This window comes from Ctenopharyngodon idella, chromosome 7, assembly GCF_019924925.1.
Source record: "Ctenopharyngodon idella isolate HZGC_01 chromosome 7, HZGC01, whole genome shotgun sequence".
NCBI classification, from domain to species: domain Eukaryota; kingdom Metazoa; phylum Chordata; class Actinopteri; order Cypriniformes; family Xenocyprididae; genus Ctenopharyngodon; species Ctenopharyngodon idella.
The window spans coordinates 1,410,617-1,426,965 of NC_067226.1; the positions used below are offsets into that span (position 1 = coordinate 1,410,617).

Sequence of the window (16,349 nt, forward strand, 5' to 3'; positions counted from 1 at the left end):
TGACTTTTTAATCGTCTCTCTGGGCCCCTACAGTAAAGAAGCAGGGGTATTGCGTGATTTTAGTCTGTATGGACCTGTCTCTAACCAGCTGTCAGAAAAAAATATATATATATCAGTAAATTATTCATCTTAAGGTGTTGTTGGTTAAAACGACATGAATTATACATTGGCATAAACCTGCTGATACTTTCACATTTAAGAGGTGGGGTATATTCTTAACCAAGGAGGGGTTTTTTTCTGTAGCTTACTGGCTGAAAGGAGTTGATAGCACAGATCGATATCAGATCCAATCTCACACAGCTGGGCCCCCGGCTGCTGATTTTCTTTACCGTGCACTCTGATTGCTAAAGCATGGCTGTCTTTGATTTTTTTTTTATTTATTTTTTTTTAATTTGTGTTTGTGATTTTTGTGTGATAGAGTGTGTTATTTGTAAATATGACTGACTCTGATGGTGTATATGGTTTAGTATTGACCGACAGTGTGGGTTTAGTTAATGTGAATGTGTGTGTCTGTGTAGGGTTTTCTAAGTTCTAGAGGAAAATAATATTGAGCTAGAGTTGAGTCTTGGATACCTAATAATTACTGCAGCGTGCTGTGACTACTGAGATATTGTAGCTTTGACTACTGAAATACTGTAGCTGTGAAGGACATGAAACTACACAACCTCTGTAGTCCCATTTAGCCACAGGGAGTATTACTGATGTATTTTAATAAAATAGGGAAAATATCTTGAGCTTCGTGTTGTTAACTACATATATTATTTTAAGCATTTAAACAATCAAAACCAGAAGAGCTAAAAAGTTAACACTTTTGTTTTCATTGTTATATAATAATACTAGTATGTAATTTTATATTCAGTAATACACTTCATAATATATAGATGTACATGGGATAAGATATGGTACTGCATGTGTAATATATTGCAGATACATTTACTTATGCAGTATAAACACATATATGGAGACACATATAACGTAATATACTTCTTATATTTTAATATATTTCTTATATTATAAGTATTTACATAATAATTGTTTTATATTTTCAAGCTAGTTAACAATAGCACACCTGCATGTACTAAAGTATTTAGCAAAGAGACTATCACTATGCTGAAGAGAGCACAGCCATTACTTTTTAAAAAAAAGTAACATATAGTCTTTTTGGTGCTCGGCCAATCGTCAACCTAAACAGGCTCTACTCTTCAGCACAATGGTAACCCCAAAAAATCAGACATACCAGACTTACACACACATGATCTGAGGCTGATTACAAAGTTTAGGATTGCAGTTGATGAAAGAGAAGTGGTCCTCTTCACCTTGAGAGATTGAGGAAGATGAGAATGAAAGAAAGGATCATTAACTGAGATATTTGTCTGAGTACAAGAGACTGCCCTTAAATAGACAGTCATGGAAGAAGTGAAGAGGAGGAGAGTAGAACGTGTTTACACATGAAAGATTGTTAAAGAAAAGAAAAGTTGTAAAAGAAAAATGTTTCATATTAGAAGACATAGAGTTTCAGAAAGAGAGACTGGAGAGAATGACTAAAACTGCTGTTGATGATGATGGTACCCTGCTGAAAAACAGCATTGCTGGTGACCAGCATAAGGTATGTTTTGCATGCTGGGACCAACATGGGAGGCTGGTTGCTTGAGAACAGCATGGCTATGCTGGTCAACCAGCTAGACCAGCATAAACCAGTCTGGACCAACATGGAATTCATGCTGGTTTATGCAAGGATAATGAGATGATGATAACAACTGGATTTGTGAAACAGGTGTGAGTGTGATCAGTGCCTAGCTGAGGGATTGTGGGAAATGTAGTCCAGGGTGAAGTGACTGCGTGTGTGCAATGAAAAAGTCTTAATGTTGAAACAGAGACCTATGGTGGGGAGTGGAAAGAAGCAGCAGTGGGCGGAAACGTGACAGAACCCCCTCCCCCAAAGGAGTGGCTTCCAGACACTCCTAAATCTTGGAGGGAGGTGGAGCGGAGGCGGAACAGGGGGCGGGATGGAGGGCCAGGTCCGTGGAGAGGAGGACGGCCTGGAAACTGAAGCAGGGCAGACGACCAGGGTGAAGGAGGCTGGACAGACGGCCAGGGCGACATGTTTGAAGATCCCCACGGTGGCGCAGACGACCACCACAGCAGTGCAGACAAGCTTGAAGATCCCCACGGTGGAGCGGAAGACCACCACAGCCGTACAGACTGACTTGTAGACCTCCACGGTGGCGCAGACGACCACCACAGCAGTGCCGATGGACTTGAAGATCCCCAAGGTGGTGCAGACGACCACCACTGCAGCTCAGATGGGCTTGGAGATCTCCATGGCGGACTAGAAGACGCCCAGGGCAGGTTTGGTAACACTGGGAACCAACATGGCTGAGCAGGAGAAACTGAAACATGAAGCATAGAGAGGTTAGCATTGGCCACTAGGGCCATGACAGCACAGGCAGGGAGCTCAGAAAAGCTCTCCAGGGCTCTAACTAGAACATCCTCTCTGGTCGTGTAGAGGCGGGCAGACAGTTCTGGTATGACCTCCGAGTCCGACATTCGAGTCCGAGTCAAGACCGAGACCAGAGAGGGTCGAGTCTGAGTCGAGACCGAGACCAGAGAGGTTAGAGTCCAAGACAAGGTCAAGTTCACATAAGGTTGGGTCTGAGACAAGACCTAAAGAAATCTAAAGACCTAAAAGAATATGTAAATGTTTGGTGTAAACAATAAAATAGGCACCATACTCATCAAATATGATGTGATATACCAAATGTGATATTGGTTTAAAAAATATCAGTTAAGGGTAAAAAGACCACATAGTAGGTGGTGTTAATTTGTAAGAAAAGGTAATTTGTTAGGAAAGATTTCTATTTTGAATAAATGCTGTTATTTTCAACATTTGTAAATCAAAGATTTTAAATCAATCGACTGAAAAAAAGGATCACAGCATGTTATAAAAAATATTAAGCAGCACAACTGTTTCCACTTTCCAACTTTGAAAATTAATCAGCATATTAGAATGATTGCTGAAGGGTCATGTGACACTGAAGACTGGAGTAATGATGCTGAAAATTCAGCTTTGCATCATAAATTATATTTGAAAGTATATTCAAATAGAAAACCATTATTTTAAATTGTAATATGCGTAAAATATATATTGCTGTTTTTGATTAGATAAATCAGGCTTGATGAGCATAAGAGACTTATTTCATAATGCCACATAAGCTAATAATTATCAAAAATGGTAATATAAAAAAGTCCTTTCACGTCACCATTTCGCCAGCCTAGACTTTACATAATAGACCTGTAGGTGGCACTTTGGGTTCAATAACTATGATAGTTTCATCAAATAGCAAACAGTGTATCAACAATAAATGAATTGAACACTACTTACCATTAATGCGACTTTTGGCTTTGTTGTCAGTTAACATCCATTTTGTCAGCAATGCAATTTGATTTATAAAATGAGACAAACCGCAGAAATCGCTCGTCTGTCCATGTAATTTTCACTTCACGTTGTCCAATGAAATTTGAACATGTTGTGCCAGATCACGATTGGCTGAGGTGTTATACATGACAAACCGGCATTGGTGAATTATGTAATATTTTAAAATTAATAAAAAAATAGATTTTAATTAAATCGACACGCTAGCTTTGATTATTGATGGGGAAAAAAAGTTTAAAAAATTGTTTGGTTTATTTTTTTTCTTCCGTCGAGCCATAGGCACTCGGAGAAAGAACCATATATGGCTCGAGAGCCTATTCGAACAGACTGTGGAAAATTAGTCAGTTGCACACGCACGCAACCCATAGCAACGCATTATGGCAACGTCTAACACTGACGGATATGTAAGAATAATAGGAATTTTCTGAATTTTGAGCGATTCGTTATTATTGTATTGTCATGTTAATTATAATTCAAATGCATTTTGTTTTATTGACCACAATATTATCATTGCTATTTGTCCCCAAACATTAACATACAGTAATAGTCATGAAATATTTTGAATGGGACTCGAGTGGTCTCGGGAATGAGTCCGAGTCCTAATATGTTCGAGTACGAGTCAATTCCGAGTCTATTTCGAGTCTATTTCCGAGACTATTTGTGGATTTGTCTGCAGTCTTGACGCTAGAACTGTTTCAGAATCCACAAATGCGTGCAGAGATCCACAAGTGCGCAGAAACTGATTCACAAATGTACAGGTGGTGATTCATAAATGAATGCCAGGCAGAATTGAGCTTGTGACATAAAAACATATTTGTGAATAAGTTTTTTATTGGCAAATCTTGTTTTATTTATTTGTGAATTTACCTAATTTTTGTGAAATTTCTGACATATTTGTGGATCTCATTCTATTTATTTGTGCATATGGTTATTTTTTGTGAATCTCTTTACATTTATTTGTGGATCATAATCTAAATCGGGAATATTGGAACGATTCTATCTCCATACATCGCTGCCGTGTGCAATGTTCAAACAGATCAGGCAAAAAGTAAACAAAGGGAAAACAATTCCCTTACAAATTTTCTTTTCAAAGTGATCAATTGAGAACCTATATTCAAGCGAGGTGACGGTGACCTATTTGCCACTGTTTATGTTGTGTAAATAGATGCTTGCTGTACGGGAGTCTGCATTTTCCTAATGAGAAACAACTTGTTTCTAAGTTGGTGATAAACACTGATAAACGTATTCTAAACACCGTAGTAACACGGAAAGTGTGTCACAAATCTTTAGAGATAAACTGTAAATGTGGAAAATGTAAACGATGTTTGTGTGGATCTTGCATTAAAATATTAATATGAGCAAACTTGGTCATATAATTTTAAGATGGCATGATGATAACAATGTATATGAATCAAAAATGATTAAAAACATTAAACACTCACAAAATTCTGCAGCTCCTATTAATGTTGCTGAGAACGAGTGAAGATAGAGTGTAGTCAGGCAACTGTTGTTTACTAATCCAAACAAAATGTAAACATTTTACAGAAATGACAAAAATATTTAAAACATATATTAAAGTAATATCACAAGTGTCATCATTACTATGTATACTATTCAGCAGCTGTTATTCTTAAACTATACAGGTAACTGAAGGTAGCATAAATATCAGACATGTAATATATGAATTGGAAATATTGTAATGTTTTGGAATACAAAGCACAATGTCTGTTAATAAGACAATTAAATAGTTAAACTATAGTTAAATAGGGGATACTGCTTTAAGTATAGCACAATTCATACACAAATATGAGCGTTACACTGTATACATGATATACAGTAAAACTGTTTTATATCAGTGAGTGCTATGTGTATAGTTGTACACTATTATTTAAAAAAAAAAAAAAAATCATAAAGCATGGATCATGGGGTGCTTAATGGCAAAGGGGCCCCTACACAATGTTTTTGCATAGGGCCCAAGATTCGTGCTACGCCCCTGTTTGTGTGTGTGTGTGTGTGTGTGTGTGTGTGTGTGTGCATATATATATATAGAGAGAGAGAGAGAGAGAGAGAGCGAGAGAGAGAGTCATAATTTAAAAAATACTAAAAATAGTCCTTATGACAATTTCCAAAGTAATAGTAGACTTATCTCAAATTTGATGAATTGTTTACAATAATGAATATGCCAATTAATATCTGGGGATTTATTAATGAATTAATATAGATATATCTATTAAACATATTTCATCTATTTGTTATAGATTAAAAAAAAAGAAAAAGCTTTTTAAAATCAGTACATCTACTTCTACAATGTCAGGTGTCATTCATGTCCATAGCACAAAAAGTGTAGGATGAGTTACATGGCAAATTTACTGTAGTTAGGTTGCAGGGGTTTGTTCAAATCTCTCACACTAGTTACTGTATAGTGACGCTTAATGATTATAATGCCACAATAACAGACTAAACCATGGTTGTTCCAAAAAAGTGACTATTCAAAAGCATTTTTTTTTTTCTTTCACTTGTGTGTAATCCTAATCTTGTGTAATTCTTCCTTTTTGGCCATGTTCTGGTGTTTGTTCTTGCTAGTATCTATGAATTGCAGATTTCCATTTCAAAGAGCAATTTTACCCCAGGGGTATTCTCTGCTGTTTCATTCTGTAGCGCACCACTCTAAATTTGATACAGACAGATCAGAAATCTTTTGGAGCTGAATGAACGAATTGAAATTTCTGTGAAAGAAAGGGTGATGGACAGAGGAATTCAACACCTCTCTGCACGTGTCTCTCTGTGGGCTCTCCTTCACAGCATTCCTCTGAAAATTATTCCTGTCAACCTACAGACACAATATTAGCCAACCTGACTCACAAGAGCAATGTAATATTGAGACAGAGATGAATGGATGGATGGATGGATGGATGGATGGGTGGGTTGGTGGATGGATGGATGGATGGATGGATGGGTGGGTGGTTAAATATTAAGAGAGTGCAGGATGGAAAGATGTCCAGGAGGATAAAAGGAAGAGTTTGGTGACAAAGGGAGAGATATATAGATACGGGAGAGGGAACAAGACAAAGGTTTTGTAGACAGACATAGTGTGGGAGAGTAATGGAACAGCAAATCAAATCACTTAGAACAACAAACCACTTAAAAGGAAAGAGACGTTCCTGTCTGCATTAACACTCCAGAAAGGCCAGGAAATGGATGTGTCCAACAGAGACAACAGAAAAGTGAAGACAAATCACTTTACTATCAGCACAAAGTCTGAAAGAGGGTAGTCTCTACACGCTTTTCTGTTTGAATAGATTTGGCACTAACGTATGGACTAATACAGGGGGTCTCAAACTGGGGTATGGTATTTATTTATTTATTTGTTCAAATATTTTCAAATGAATAAATGGTAACACTTTACAATAAGGTTCATTAGTTAACATTAGTTAACATGAACTAATAATGAACTGCACCTATACAGCATACTAATAGGCTACATTATTAAAATCTTAAAGGTAGGGTATGTATTTTTTCAACAACGCTGTTGGACATTGTTGATATTTGAAATCAACCCAAACAAACCTACCTCTCTCTTCATTGCTCCGCCTCCAAAACACACCCTTCAATCCAAACCGTCTCGAACCGTAGCCCGATCGCTGTTGGCACTGGCAGGCGAGTGCACTGACAGTGACGCTTTTTGCTAGTGGTCGTCAGTGCACAGTGGTTTACCTGCACAACTCTCACTGTTACACACGCAATACGAGAGTGGGTGCCTGTTTATCACAGCTGACGTGCAACAAAATGCTTCACGAAAAATAAAGCGTAGATGATGAATGAACGACAAGGAAGCACAAAAAATGAACGTACAGTATACAAGAGTAAATACAAACAAGTGTTCGTTGTTAGTCGCCAACAGCTCAGCAGCCCCAGACAATCATGACACTGAAACCCAGTTTTACTCACATGTGAAGCGGAATCAAAGCAGCCGCCGCGTCTGTTTTCAGGCCTTCCTGCTTAGCTCTCTCCAGCGCTGGAAAGCTTTTCTAATATTAAAGGGATAGTTCACCCAAAAATGAAAATTTGATGTGTATCTGCTTACCCCCAGGGCATCCAAGATGTAGGTGACTTTGTTTCTTCAGTAGAACACAAATGATGATTTTTTAACTCCAAATGTTGCAGTCTGTCAGTCGTATAATGCATGTCAATGGTAACAAAATCTATGAGAGTAAAAAAACATGCACAGACAAATCCAAATTAAACTCTGCGGCTCGTGACGACACATTGATGTCCTAAGACATGAAACGATCGCTTTGTGCGAGAAACCGAAACAGTATTTATATAATTTTTTACCTCTAATACACCAGTATGTCAAACTGCCTTGAGCGCGCGCACGGCATCCGGTGCGTGAGGTGTGTACGTGCTCTGGCGTAGTTTAAACATGGTGCCTGTAGTACAACAGTTGTTATACAAATGGAAGTAAACCACTAAAAAACATGGTTTTATTACATCAAAACTTCATTTTATTTTGTTACTTTTCGTAAGGGCAGCTTTACAAATAAAAAGAACACATACAAAGATCTTGTTCACATACCTCAGTTGGATGTGGAAAAACCATAGGCACAGCTGATGGTTTAAGTCGTACATGATCCTCTCCTGGGTTATGTAAAATCATCAGAGGAAAAATGATCGCTGAAGACCCTCAACAACTTTAGTACGTTAATGGGTGTGTTGATATCCAGCCGAAGAGCAATCAACCATAACTTCAGGCGAGCAGGCTCAAAAGTTGGAAATACGTGGAAAGTCACCACTCCCAAATGAGTTCGCGCGAGAGAATGTAATATTTTACTTTTAAGTCGGTTTGAACAATCCGGATAAGCGCAAGTAAGTGCCATTTTGATTAGCCGTCATACCTACAATGTTTGTGCTCTGTGTGAACAATGAGTGATGTATACGTGCAAGAGATCACTTCCGGCGCTTACGTAAACTACGCCAGAGCGCGTACACACCTCACGCACCGGATGCCGTGTGCACACTCAAGGCAGTTCGACATAGTGGTATATTAGAGGTAAAAAATTATATAAATACTGTTCGGTTTCTCGCACAAACCGATCGTTTCGTGTCTTAGGACATCAATGTGTCGCATGGTTTAATATGGATTTGTCTGTGCATGTTTTTTTTACTCTCATAGATTACCAATGTTACCATTGACATGCATTATACGACTGACAGACTGCAACGGTTGGAGTTAAAAATCATCATTTGTCTTCTACTGAAGAATCAAAGTCACCTACATCTTGGATGCCCTGGGGGTAAGCAGATAAACATCAAATTTTCATTTTTGGGTGAACTATCCCTTTAATGCGGGTCCTAAAGTGCTTGCCCAGTCATAAATCTTCATTCCAGTGATATTCTTTTGAGCTGTTTTGTATTGTCTCATCATCTCTCTTTCTGCAATTTTTTTTTCTTCTTCCAAATCTCCCTATTGCTTGTTCTGTCTCCTCGAATGTCATACGCCCCCTAATACTGATTGGTTAGACGTTTGTTGTTGGTGTCGGCCCGACTAACATCCAAACAGTGTTGTTGAAAAAATACATACCCCACCTTAAACATTAGTTAATGCACTGTGAACTAACACGAATAAACAATGAACAACTGTATTTTCATTAACTAACGTTAACGAAGATTAGTAAGTACAGTAACAAATGTATTGCTCATGGTTAGTTCACTATTTGAGATAAAACGTCTCGGTTATGTATGTAACACTCGTTCCCTGAAGGAGGGAATGGAGACGTACTTCAGTAGTGACCGACGAATTGGGATATCGCCAGAGAGCCCTATCAGCTTTGAGTGAAACTAAAACAAGCCAATGGAATTGGCATGCGATATTTGCATAATGTGCACCGCCCCCGCCAGGTGGGTATAAATACGGAAGCGGATGCAGTCGCACTCTGTTTTTTGCTGAGGAGACAACCTTGAGTCTGCACTACAGTGAAGGCACAGGAACTGTGGCGACGGGACGTACATCTCCGAGACGTTCCCTTACGTTCAACGTACGCCAGTAGTGACCGACGTATTGGGATCCCAAATAAAACGGCACAGTTACTGACCCCTTCCAGCACCTAGCGTAAGCTCCAGCCACCCGGCGCACCTTGGGGCGGAGAAGGGGGCGAGCTTACACAGAGAGAGTCTACTGCTGTTCCGCAAGACCCACTCAGTAAGACTTAGACAACACTGGGGAAGCGAACCCATAGGGGACGCTGCGGAGGCCATAACCTACCCTGCAGGGGAGGAATTACATGGAAATACACATGGACTGGCCATGGGCAGTACGCATATGGAGTCCCTGGGATGGCTCCAGCCTAGAGATAGGGGGAGACTCATCTGACAGGTGACAGCAGAGCTGACTCTGCTAAGGGAAAGACACGGGCTCACCGTAGGGAGTTTGACCGTGGACAGTACACATATGGGACCACTCACGTGGAGGGGTCACAACATATGGCACCCAGCCCAACATCAACATCAGAGACGAATGTTTGGCCTGGCATCAGACACTCCGCAATGTCTGAGGCACAAGGGGAGGCGGAGGAACTCGACAGGGTTCGCCAAGCAGGGAACTCTACTGGAGAAATGGATGCACGTATCCGGCCCAGAGGGCGGGAGTGGTATAGCAAGCCGACACTAGAACGTGTTCTTCGCGTTACTGGCTACTGGAAGTGAGTACACGGGAAGATACCGGTTCCACATAAAGGCTATAGAATCTAGCGAACGTGTTGGGTGTCGCCCAGCCCGCAGCTCTACAGATATCTGTCAGCGAGGTGCCGTGCGCCAGCGCCCAGGAAGAGGCAACTCCTCTAGTGGATTGAGCTCTTAACCCGAGCGGGCAAGGCACGCCTTGGGACTGGTAAGCCAAGGCGATGGTGTCCACTATCCAGTGGGCCACCCTTTGCTTGGAGACAGCCTTTCCCTTCTGTTGGCCTTCGTAACAGACAAAGAACTGATCTGAGGTCCTAAAGCTTCGCATTCTATCCACGTACAGGCGCAGAGCGTGGATGGGACAAAGCAAAGCCAGGGCTGGGTCTGCCTCCTCCGAAGGCAGCGCTTGCAGGTTCACTACCTGATCTCTGAAGGGAGTGGTAGGAACCTTAGGCACATATCCAGGCTGGGGTCTCAGGATAACGTGAGAGTCACCGGGCCCGAATTCCAGGCATAATTCGTCGACCGAAAATGTGTGCAGGTCCCCTACCCTCTTAACCGAGGCCAATGCAACCAGGAGGACGTTCTTAAGGGACAGTACTACAACTCCACTGACTACAAAGGCTCGAAGGGATGACCCCGGAGAGATGTAAGTACCAGGGAGAGATCCCAAGAGGGTACAGAGGAAAGGGCGAGGCGGATTCAGTCTTCTCGCCCACCTCAGGAACCTGGCGATCAGGTCGTGCTTCCATCGACTGCATCGTGATGTGCGGCAATAGCGGCAACATACACCTTGAGGGTGGAGGGAGACAGCCTTCGCTCCAAGCCCTCTTGCAGAAAGGAAAGCACTGACCTGACCGAACATGATTGGGGGTCCTCTCGGTGAGAGGAACACCATTCGACGAACAGGTTCCACTTCAACGCATAGAGGTTCCTCGTAGAAGGAGCTCTAGCTGAAGTGATAGTGTCTACAACCGACTGGGGGAGATCATTTAGATCCTCCGCGTCCTGTCCATAGACCAGACATGGAGTTTCCAGAGGTCCAGACGCGGGTTCCAGAGGGTGCCCCGTCTCTGAGTCAGAAGATCCTTCCTCAGAGGAATGGGCCAAGGAGGTGCTGTCACGAGGAGCGTCAGTTCCGAAAACCAGGTCCGACTGGGCCAATACGGAGCCACTAACAAGACCTGCTCCTCGCCCTCCCTGACTTTGCACAGGAACTGTGCAAGTAGGCTCACTGGGGGAAACGTATATTTGCGTAGGCCCCGGGGCCAGCTGTGAGCCAGAGCATCCGTGCCAAGAGTGCCCTCAGTCAGGGAATAAAACAACTGGCAATGGGCTGTGTCCGGAGAGGCAACAGATCTATCTGTGCGGCCCCGAAATGCTGCCAGATCAGCTGGACCACCTGGGAATGGAGTCTCCATTCGCCCGGAAGTGGAGGCTGCCGTGAGAGCTCGTCGGCTGCACGGTTGAGCACGCCTGGGACGTGAATGGCAAGAAGCGACCTCAGATGCTTCTGACTCCATAGCAAGAGATGGCGGGCGAGTTGCGACATGCGACGGGAGCGTAGACCACCCTGATGGTTGATGTATGCAATGGTCACAGTGCTGACCGAGCGGACCAGTATGTGCTTGTCTGACAACAGCTCCTTGAAGCGGCCCAGCGCAAGACGTACCGCTAGCAACTCGAGGCAATTGATATGCCAATGCAGTTGGGGGCCCCGTCCACAGACCTGACACTGCATGCCCGTTGTACGTGGCTCCCCACCCGGTGGCAGAGGCATCTGTGGAGACCACATCATGCCTGGACACTTGTACGAGTGGATCTCCTGCCAGCAGGAATGAAGGGTCACTGAGTGAGGGTACGACGGCAGTTCGGTGTCACAGGGACACGGAATGTACCGCGTTGCCACGCCCATCTCGGGACCCGGTTGTGAAGCCAGTGCTGAAACGGCCTCATATGAAGCAATCTGAGCGGCGTGACTGCGGCTGTGGATGCCATATACCCCAGGAGCCTCTGAAAAAGTTTCAGTGGGGCTGCTGTCCTGCGCTTGAGCGAACTCAGGCAGTTCAACACTGACAGGATACGCATCCTCTGTCAGGCACGCTGTCCGGGCGACCGAGTCCAGTTCCATACCGAGATAAGAGATCCTCTTCCCGGGGCGAGTTTGCTCTTGTCCCAGTTGACCCGAAGACCCAACCGGCTGAGGTGAGCTAACGGAGGGCGAGGTTGGTGGCGGCTTGCAGCTCCCCCAGCATCTGTTGGTCAAGACCACCCTGGGGCATGTCCATGAGCGCTTTGGTCTGGTAGACCTGAAGCAGGGCCATGGCATGCAAGGCAGAGGCGGCCTGTCCACAGGCTCTGTAAGCTTTCTCCGTCAAGCTCGACGAGAATTTACAGGCAAGGGATGGGAGACCCGGATCCCAGCGTACCCCTTAGCCTCCCCGCCATCCAGAGTGGTGAAGGCGGAAGAGGGACCAGGCCTGGCACGAACGCTATACGGCGTTCTCCACGACTTGGTCACCTCCTCATGAACCTCCGGAACTTTCTCGGCTGGACGATTGGTTTCTCGGGGCGGCCCCCGCTGGTCCTCAGCGTCCCGCCCCGAGAAACCAATCGTCCAGCCGAGAAGGTTCGGGACATGGTGGAAGATTCCAGACGAACCAGACCCTCTCGCAGGCCCGGGAAAGCATAGCCGTCAACTCTGGATCAGGCTCAGGCAATGCTACGGTCCCGGAGGGAGGCAGCGCAGCCGAGTCCTCATCTCCCGAGGACTCCAGCTCACCTTCCGATGCTGCGATCAACATCTGCTCATTCACCGGCGCACTGAAGGAAATGGATGGTTGCTCTGTAGAGGGACCAGCACAATCCTCTGGCAACACCACAGGCTGCAGTGTTGTTGAGGGGAAAGGGGCCTACAGAGCGGAGCTTGGCGGGGAAGCCCTAACCGTGATCCTCAAGTCACCCTTCCTACACGTCGACGCACTGCTCCCCTGACCGGAGCCAAAGAAAACAGCCGAACAGGGCATAGGGGAGGGGACCCCCGCTCCCTGAGAACCAAGGAACGAGAGTCTAGACCTCAACACTGAGATAGTCATGTTCCCGCAGTGAGAACATGAGTTATCCACAAAACCTGCCTCAGCATGCTGAACACCCAGGCATGTGACACAGCGATTGTGACCATCAGTGGGGACCAGGGAACGATCGCATCCAGTAACGCACAGACGAAGTGACTTCTTAAAAAAGACACAGGGTTCGTCTGTGAAGCTCTTCTGGAAGGGGAAAATTCAGCTCTTGTTCTTTGTGCTGAAGCACACAGGGAACAGCCGCGATGTGACTGCAGGTACACCACTCCCTGAGTCACACGCACAGAGGAACCGGCCCAAATCGCAAACCAAACAGGGCAGAAAACAATGCTGTGAAAACAGCAGTTGAGAGCTGTATAATAGCTCGAGGAAGCTCACTCTGTAAAAAGCTTGCGGCTTCGCTGTAGGGTGCCTTAACGCCAGCACTACAAATAAAGGCTCTTCACAGGCTTGAGAAGTTCACTCTCAGTCAATAGCAGGAACACAACAGGTTGGCTCCAAAGCGAAAGACAGAGTGCGATTGCATCCACTTCCGTATTTATACCCACCTGGCAGTACTATCGCACGTCAGTTCCATTGGCTTGTTTTAGTTTCACTCGAAGCTGATAGGGCTCTCTGGCGATATCCCAATTCGTCGATCACTACTGACGTATGTCAAACGTGACCGACTGAAAGGGACCCACTCTTAAATTGTATGTAAAAACTTTACATGTCTAAGAAATAGTCAAAATAAGCTGAAAGTGGACTAGAATTTATGCTGATGACTGTACATGAAAGTAGTCTACACTAGAACATCAAACTGTTTTTTTTTCTTCAGAAGAAAAACAAGGAAAATCCTGTTGTCTGTTATAAGAACATGGAGGAACAAAGAGAGCCAAAGGTGTATGACAGCATCGAGACATCATTTAAAACATGAGAGAAAGATTAAATTCTAGAGAAGTAATTGATAAATGGATTGATAAAAGTATCTTAGAAGTCTGAAATCGTTCATTAGGGAGTTCAGTGTTCAGTGGGAAGGTTCATTTAGGACCAATTGGACTAATTAAGAAAGCTCTTGTTAGTCTTTACAGGCACACTTCTGCAGGCTTTACACAGTGACCTGAACTCTGTCCTGGTAATGATACAAAAACATAAAAATAATATATTTTGAAGAATGTTGCTAAACAATTTTGGTTCCAATTAACTTCCATTGTATGGACAAAAATAGTAAATGAAGACCAAAACAATTTGGTCATCAGCATTCTTAAAAATCTTATTTTGTATTCAGAAAAACAAGAAAGAAATGCATACAGGTTTGGAACAATGAGGGTGAGTAAACGATGACAACATTTTCATTTTTGGGTGGACTATCCCTTTATCATGCCCATTTCAGCTGAAATGGGTGGTAGACATGCTAATATAAGATGTAAAAACATAAAGGTAAAAAAGAAAAACAGGATGTTAATCAATTGCAAAACACCATATAGATACCCATACTTCAACATACTTGATCTAATAATGCCTCTGTGTGTGCATTTAAAGGTCCAAATGCACAAAGAAACTCCATGTTTTTTTAATGGTTTTAGTTTAGAATAAGAGAAAAAAAGGAGACAATACAGGCCCTTTTAAAAAGAGCACACAACTGTACATATTTAAATGCTTCTTAAAGTCTCTTTAAATGCACAAACTAGAAGATAAAAGAAAGGGGCAGGTAGGTGGGCACAGCTAAGCACTGGTCTCAAGTCCTCACATATGACTATTTACATGAATACAGATAAGTCAGACAAAACACATCTGTGTGTGTGTGCGTGTTTTTGTGACATATCAGGACACAAATTTGTATAATGACATGGGTATGACATAGGTATTACAAGGAGAGGGTGACTTATGAGGACATTACCCCATGTCCCCATTTTTCAAAAGGCTTATAAATCACACAGAATGAGTTTTTGTGAGAAAGTAAAAATGTGCACAGTTTTCTGTGATGGGTAGGTTTAGGGGTAAGGGTAGTGTAGGGTGATAGAAAATACGGTTTGTACAGTATAAAAACCATTACGCCTATGGAATGTCCCCACAATTCACAAAAACAAAAGTGTGTGTGTGTGTGTGTGTGTGCACGCATGAGAGATAGGGCAACGCATACAAAGTCACATCTGTGATTCACAGCAGGCGACTCTCACTCACAATCACAGTCACAGACTCTTGCAGTAGATTAACAGTGGACTGCTCTTTAAACACACACTCTTAATGGAGGGCTTAGCTTGAGATAAGAACACCTCAGGCCGCTGCATTCTCTCCTCTACCAGTGCTCGACTGAACCCAGAAACCCGCAGGAAACAGAACACACACAGGGTGACGGGGGGATCTGGACCTGGGTCACACACAGTCACAAAACAGCTGCTTTTAGACTCTGCTGCGGTATGATACTTTACTGTAGACCAGGGGTTTCCAAACGTTTTTGTCAGCCCAACCCCTTGGACCTGTGCCACAGACAGACTAGATCTGCCTTGGAGGCGCGAGAGATGTAAACTCGGTTGTGGCAGGATAGACAAGCTTTTTTTATCCGGACATAACAGCCCTGCTCCCGTGATCCTGCCATTTCTTTCTGATCTCCACTGTTGAATGGCAGAGCATGCAGGCAGCAGGTCAGGCCGGGGCTGCCTTGCACACAATGGCTGTGTTGCAGACTTACCAGGCCATCCTGCTGAAGGACCTGGACCAAGGTAAGGGTTTGCCCCCTGAGGTGGTGGCTGAACTGCGCCACACTACAGTCTTGGCTCTCCAGGCCTTGGCCGACATCGGGAAGAAAGAGAAAAACTTTCTCCACAATGTGGCAGTTTCATCTTCGAAACTTTTCAGCACATTCATCGAAACAGTGGTCAGGAAGTTCAAGGAGGCGAAGGTGCGGTCTGCAGGCTACAGTAGGTACTCAACCAAAATGCCTATTACTGCCGTGTGTAACGCCGCCGGAAACCACAGCGTTAAATACAAACCAGTGACGTGACACTTGTCGCAAAATCACCACCAAGTGGCGCAAAGGGACAGTTCGCAACTTTGCATAAGGCTGCTGTGACATTTGTACTTTTAAGTAGATAAAATAACAAAATAAATTACTGGTAGTAATAATAATAAAAATAATATAACATTTAATCTCAGCTATTTGACTATACTGTTAC

General features: G+C 43.5%; 1 protein-coding gene across 5 annotated transcripts in view; it reads left to right on the forward strand.

The window, feature by feature from the left end:
* The window catches only part of htr2cl1 (5-hydroxytryptamine (serotonin) receptor 2C, G protein-coupled-like 1), a 228,813-nt gene that overhangs the window by 143,162 nt on the left and 69,302 nt on the right, over window positions 1-16,349 (forward strand). Inside the window, exon 2 of one of the 5 annotated variants that reach the window (XM_051900735.1) lies at window positions 8,607-8,727. The exons of the other annotated variants lie outside the window; for them this stretch is intronic. The gene's annotated coding sequence lies outside the window, so the exon portion shown is untranslated. The remainder of the gene's footprint in view (window positions 1-8,606; window positions 8,728-16,349) is intronic. 5 annotated transcript variants of the gene reach the window in all.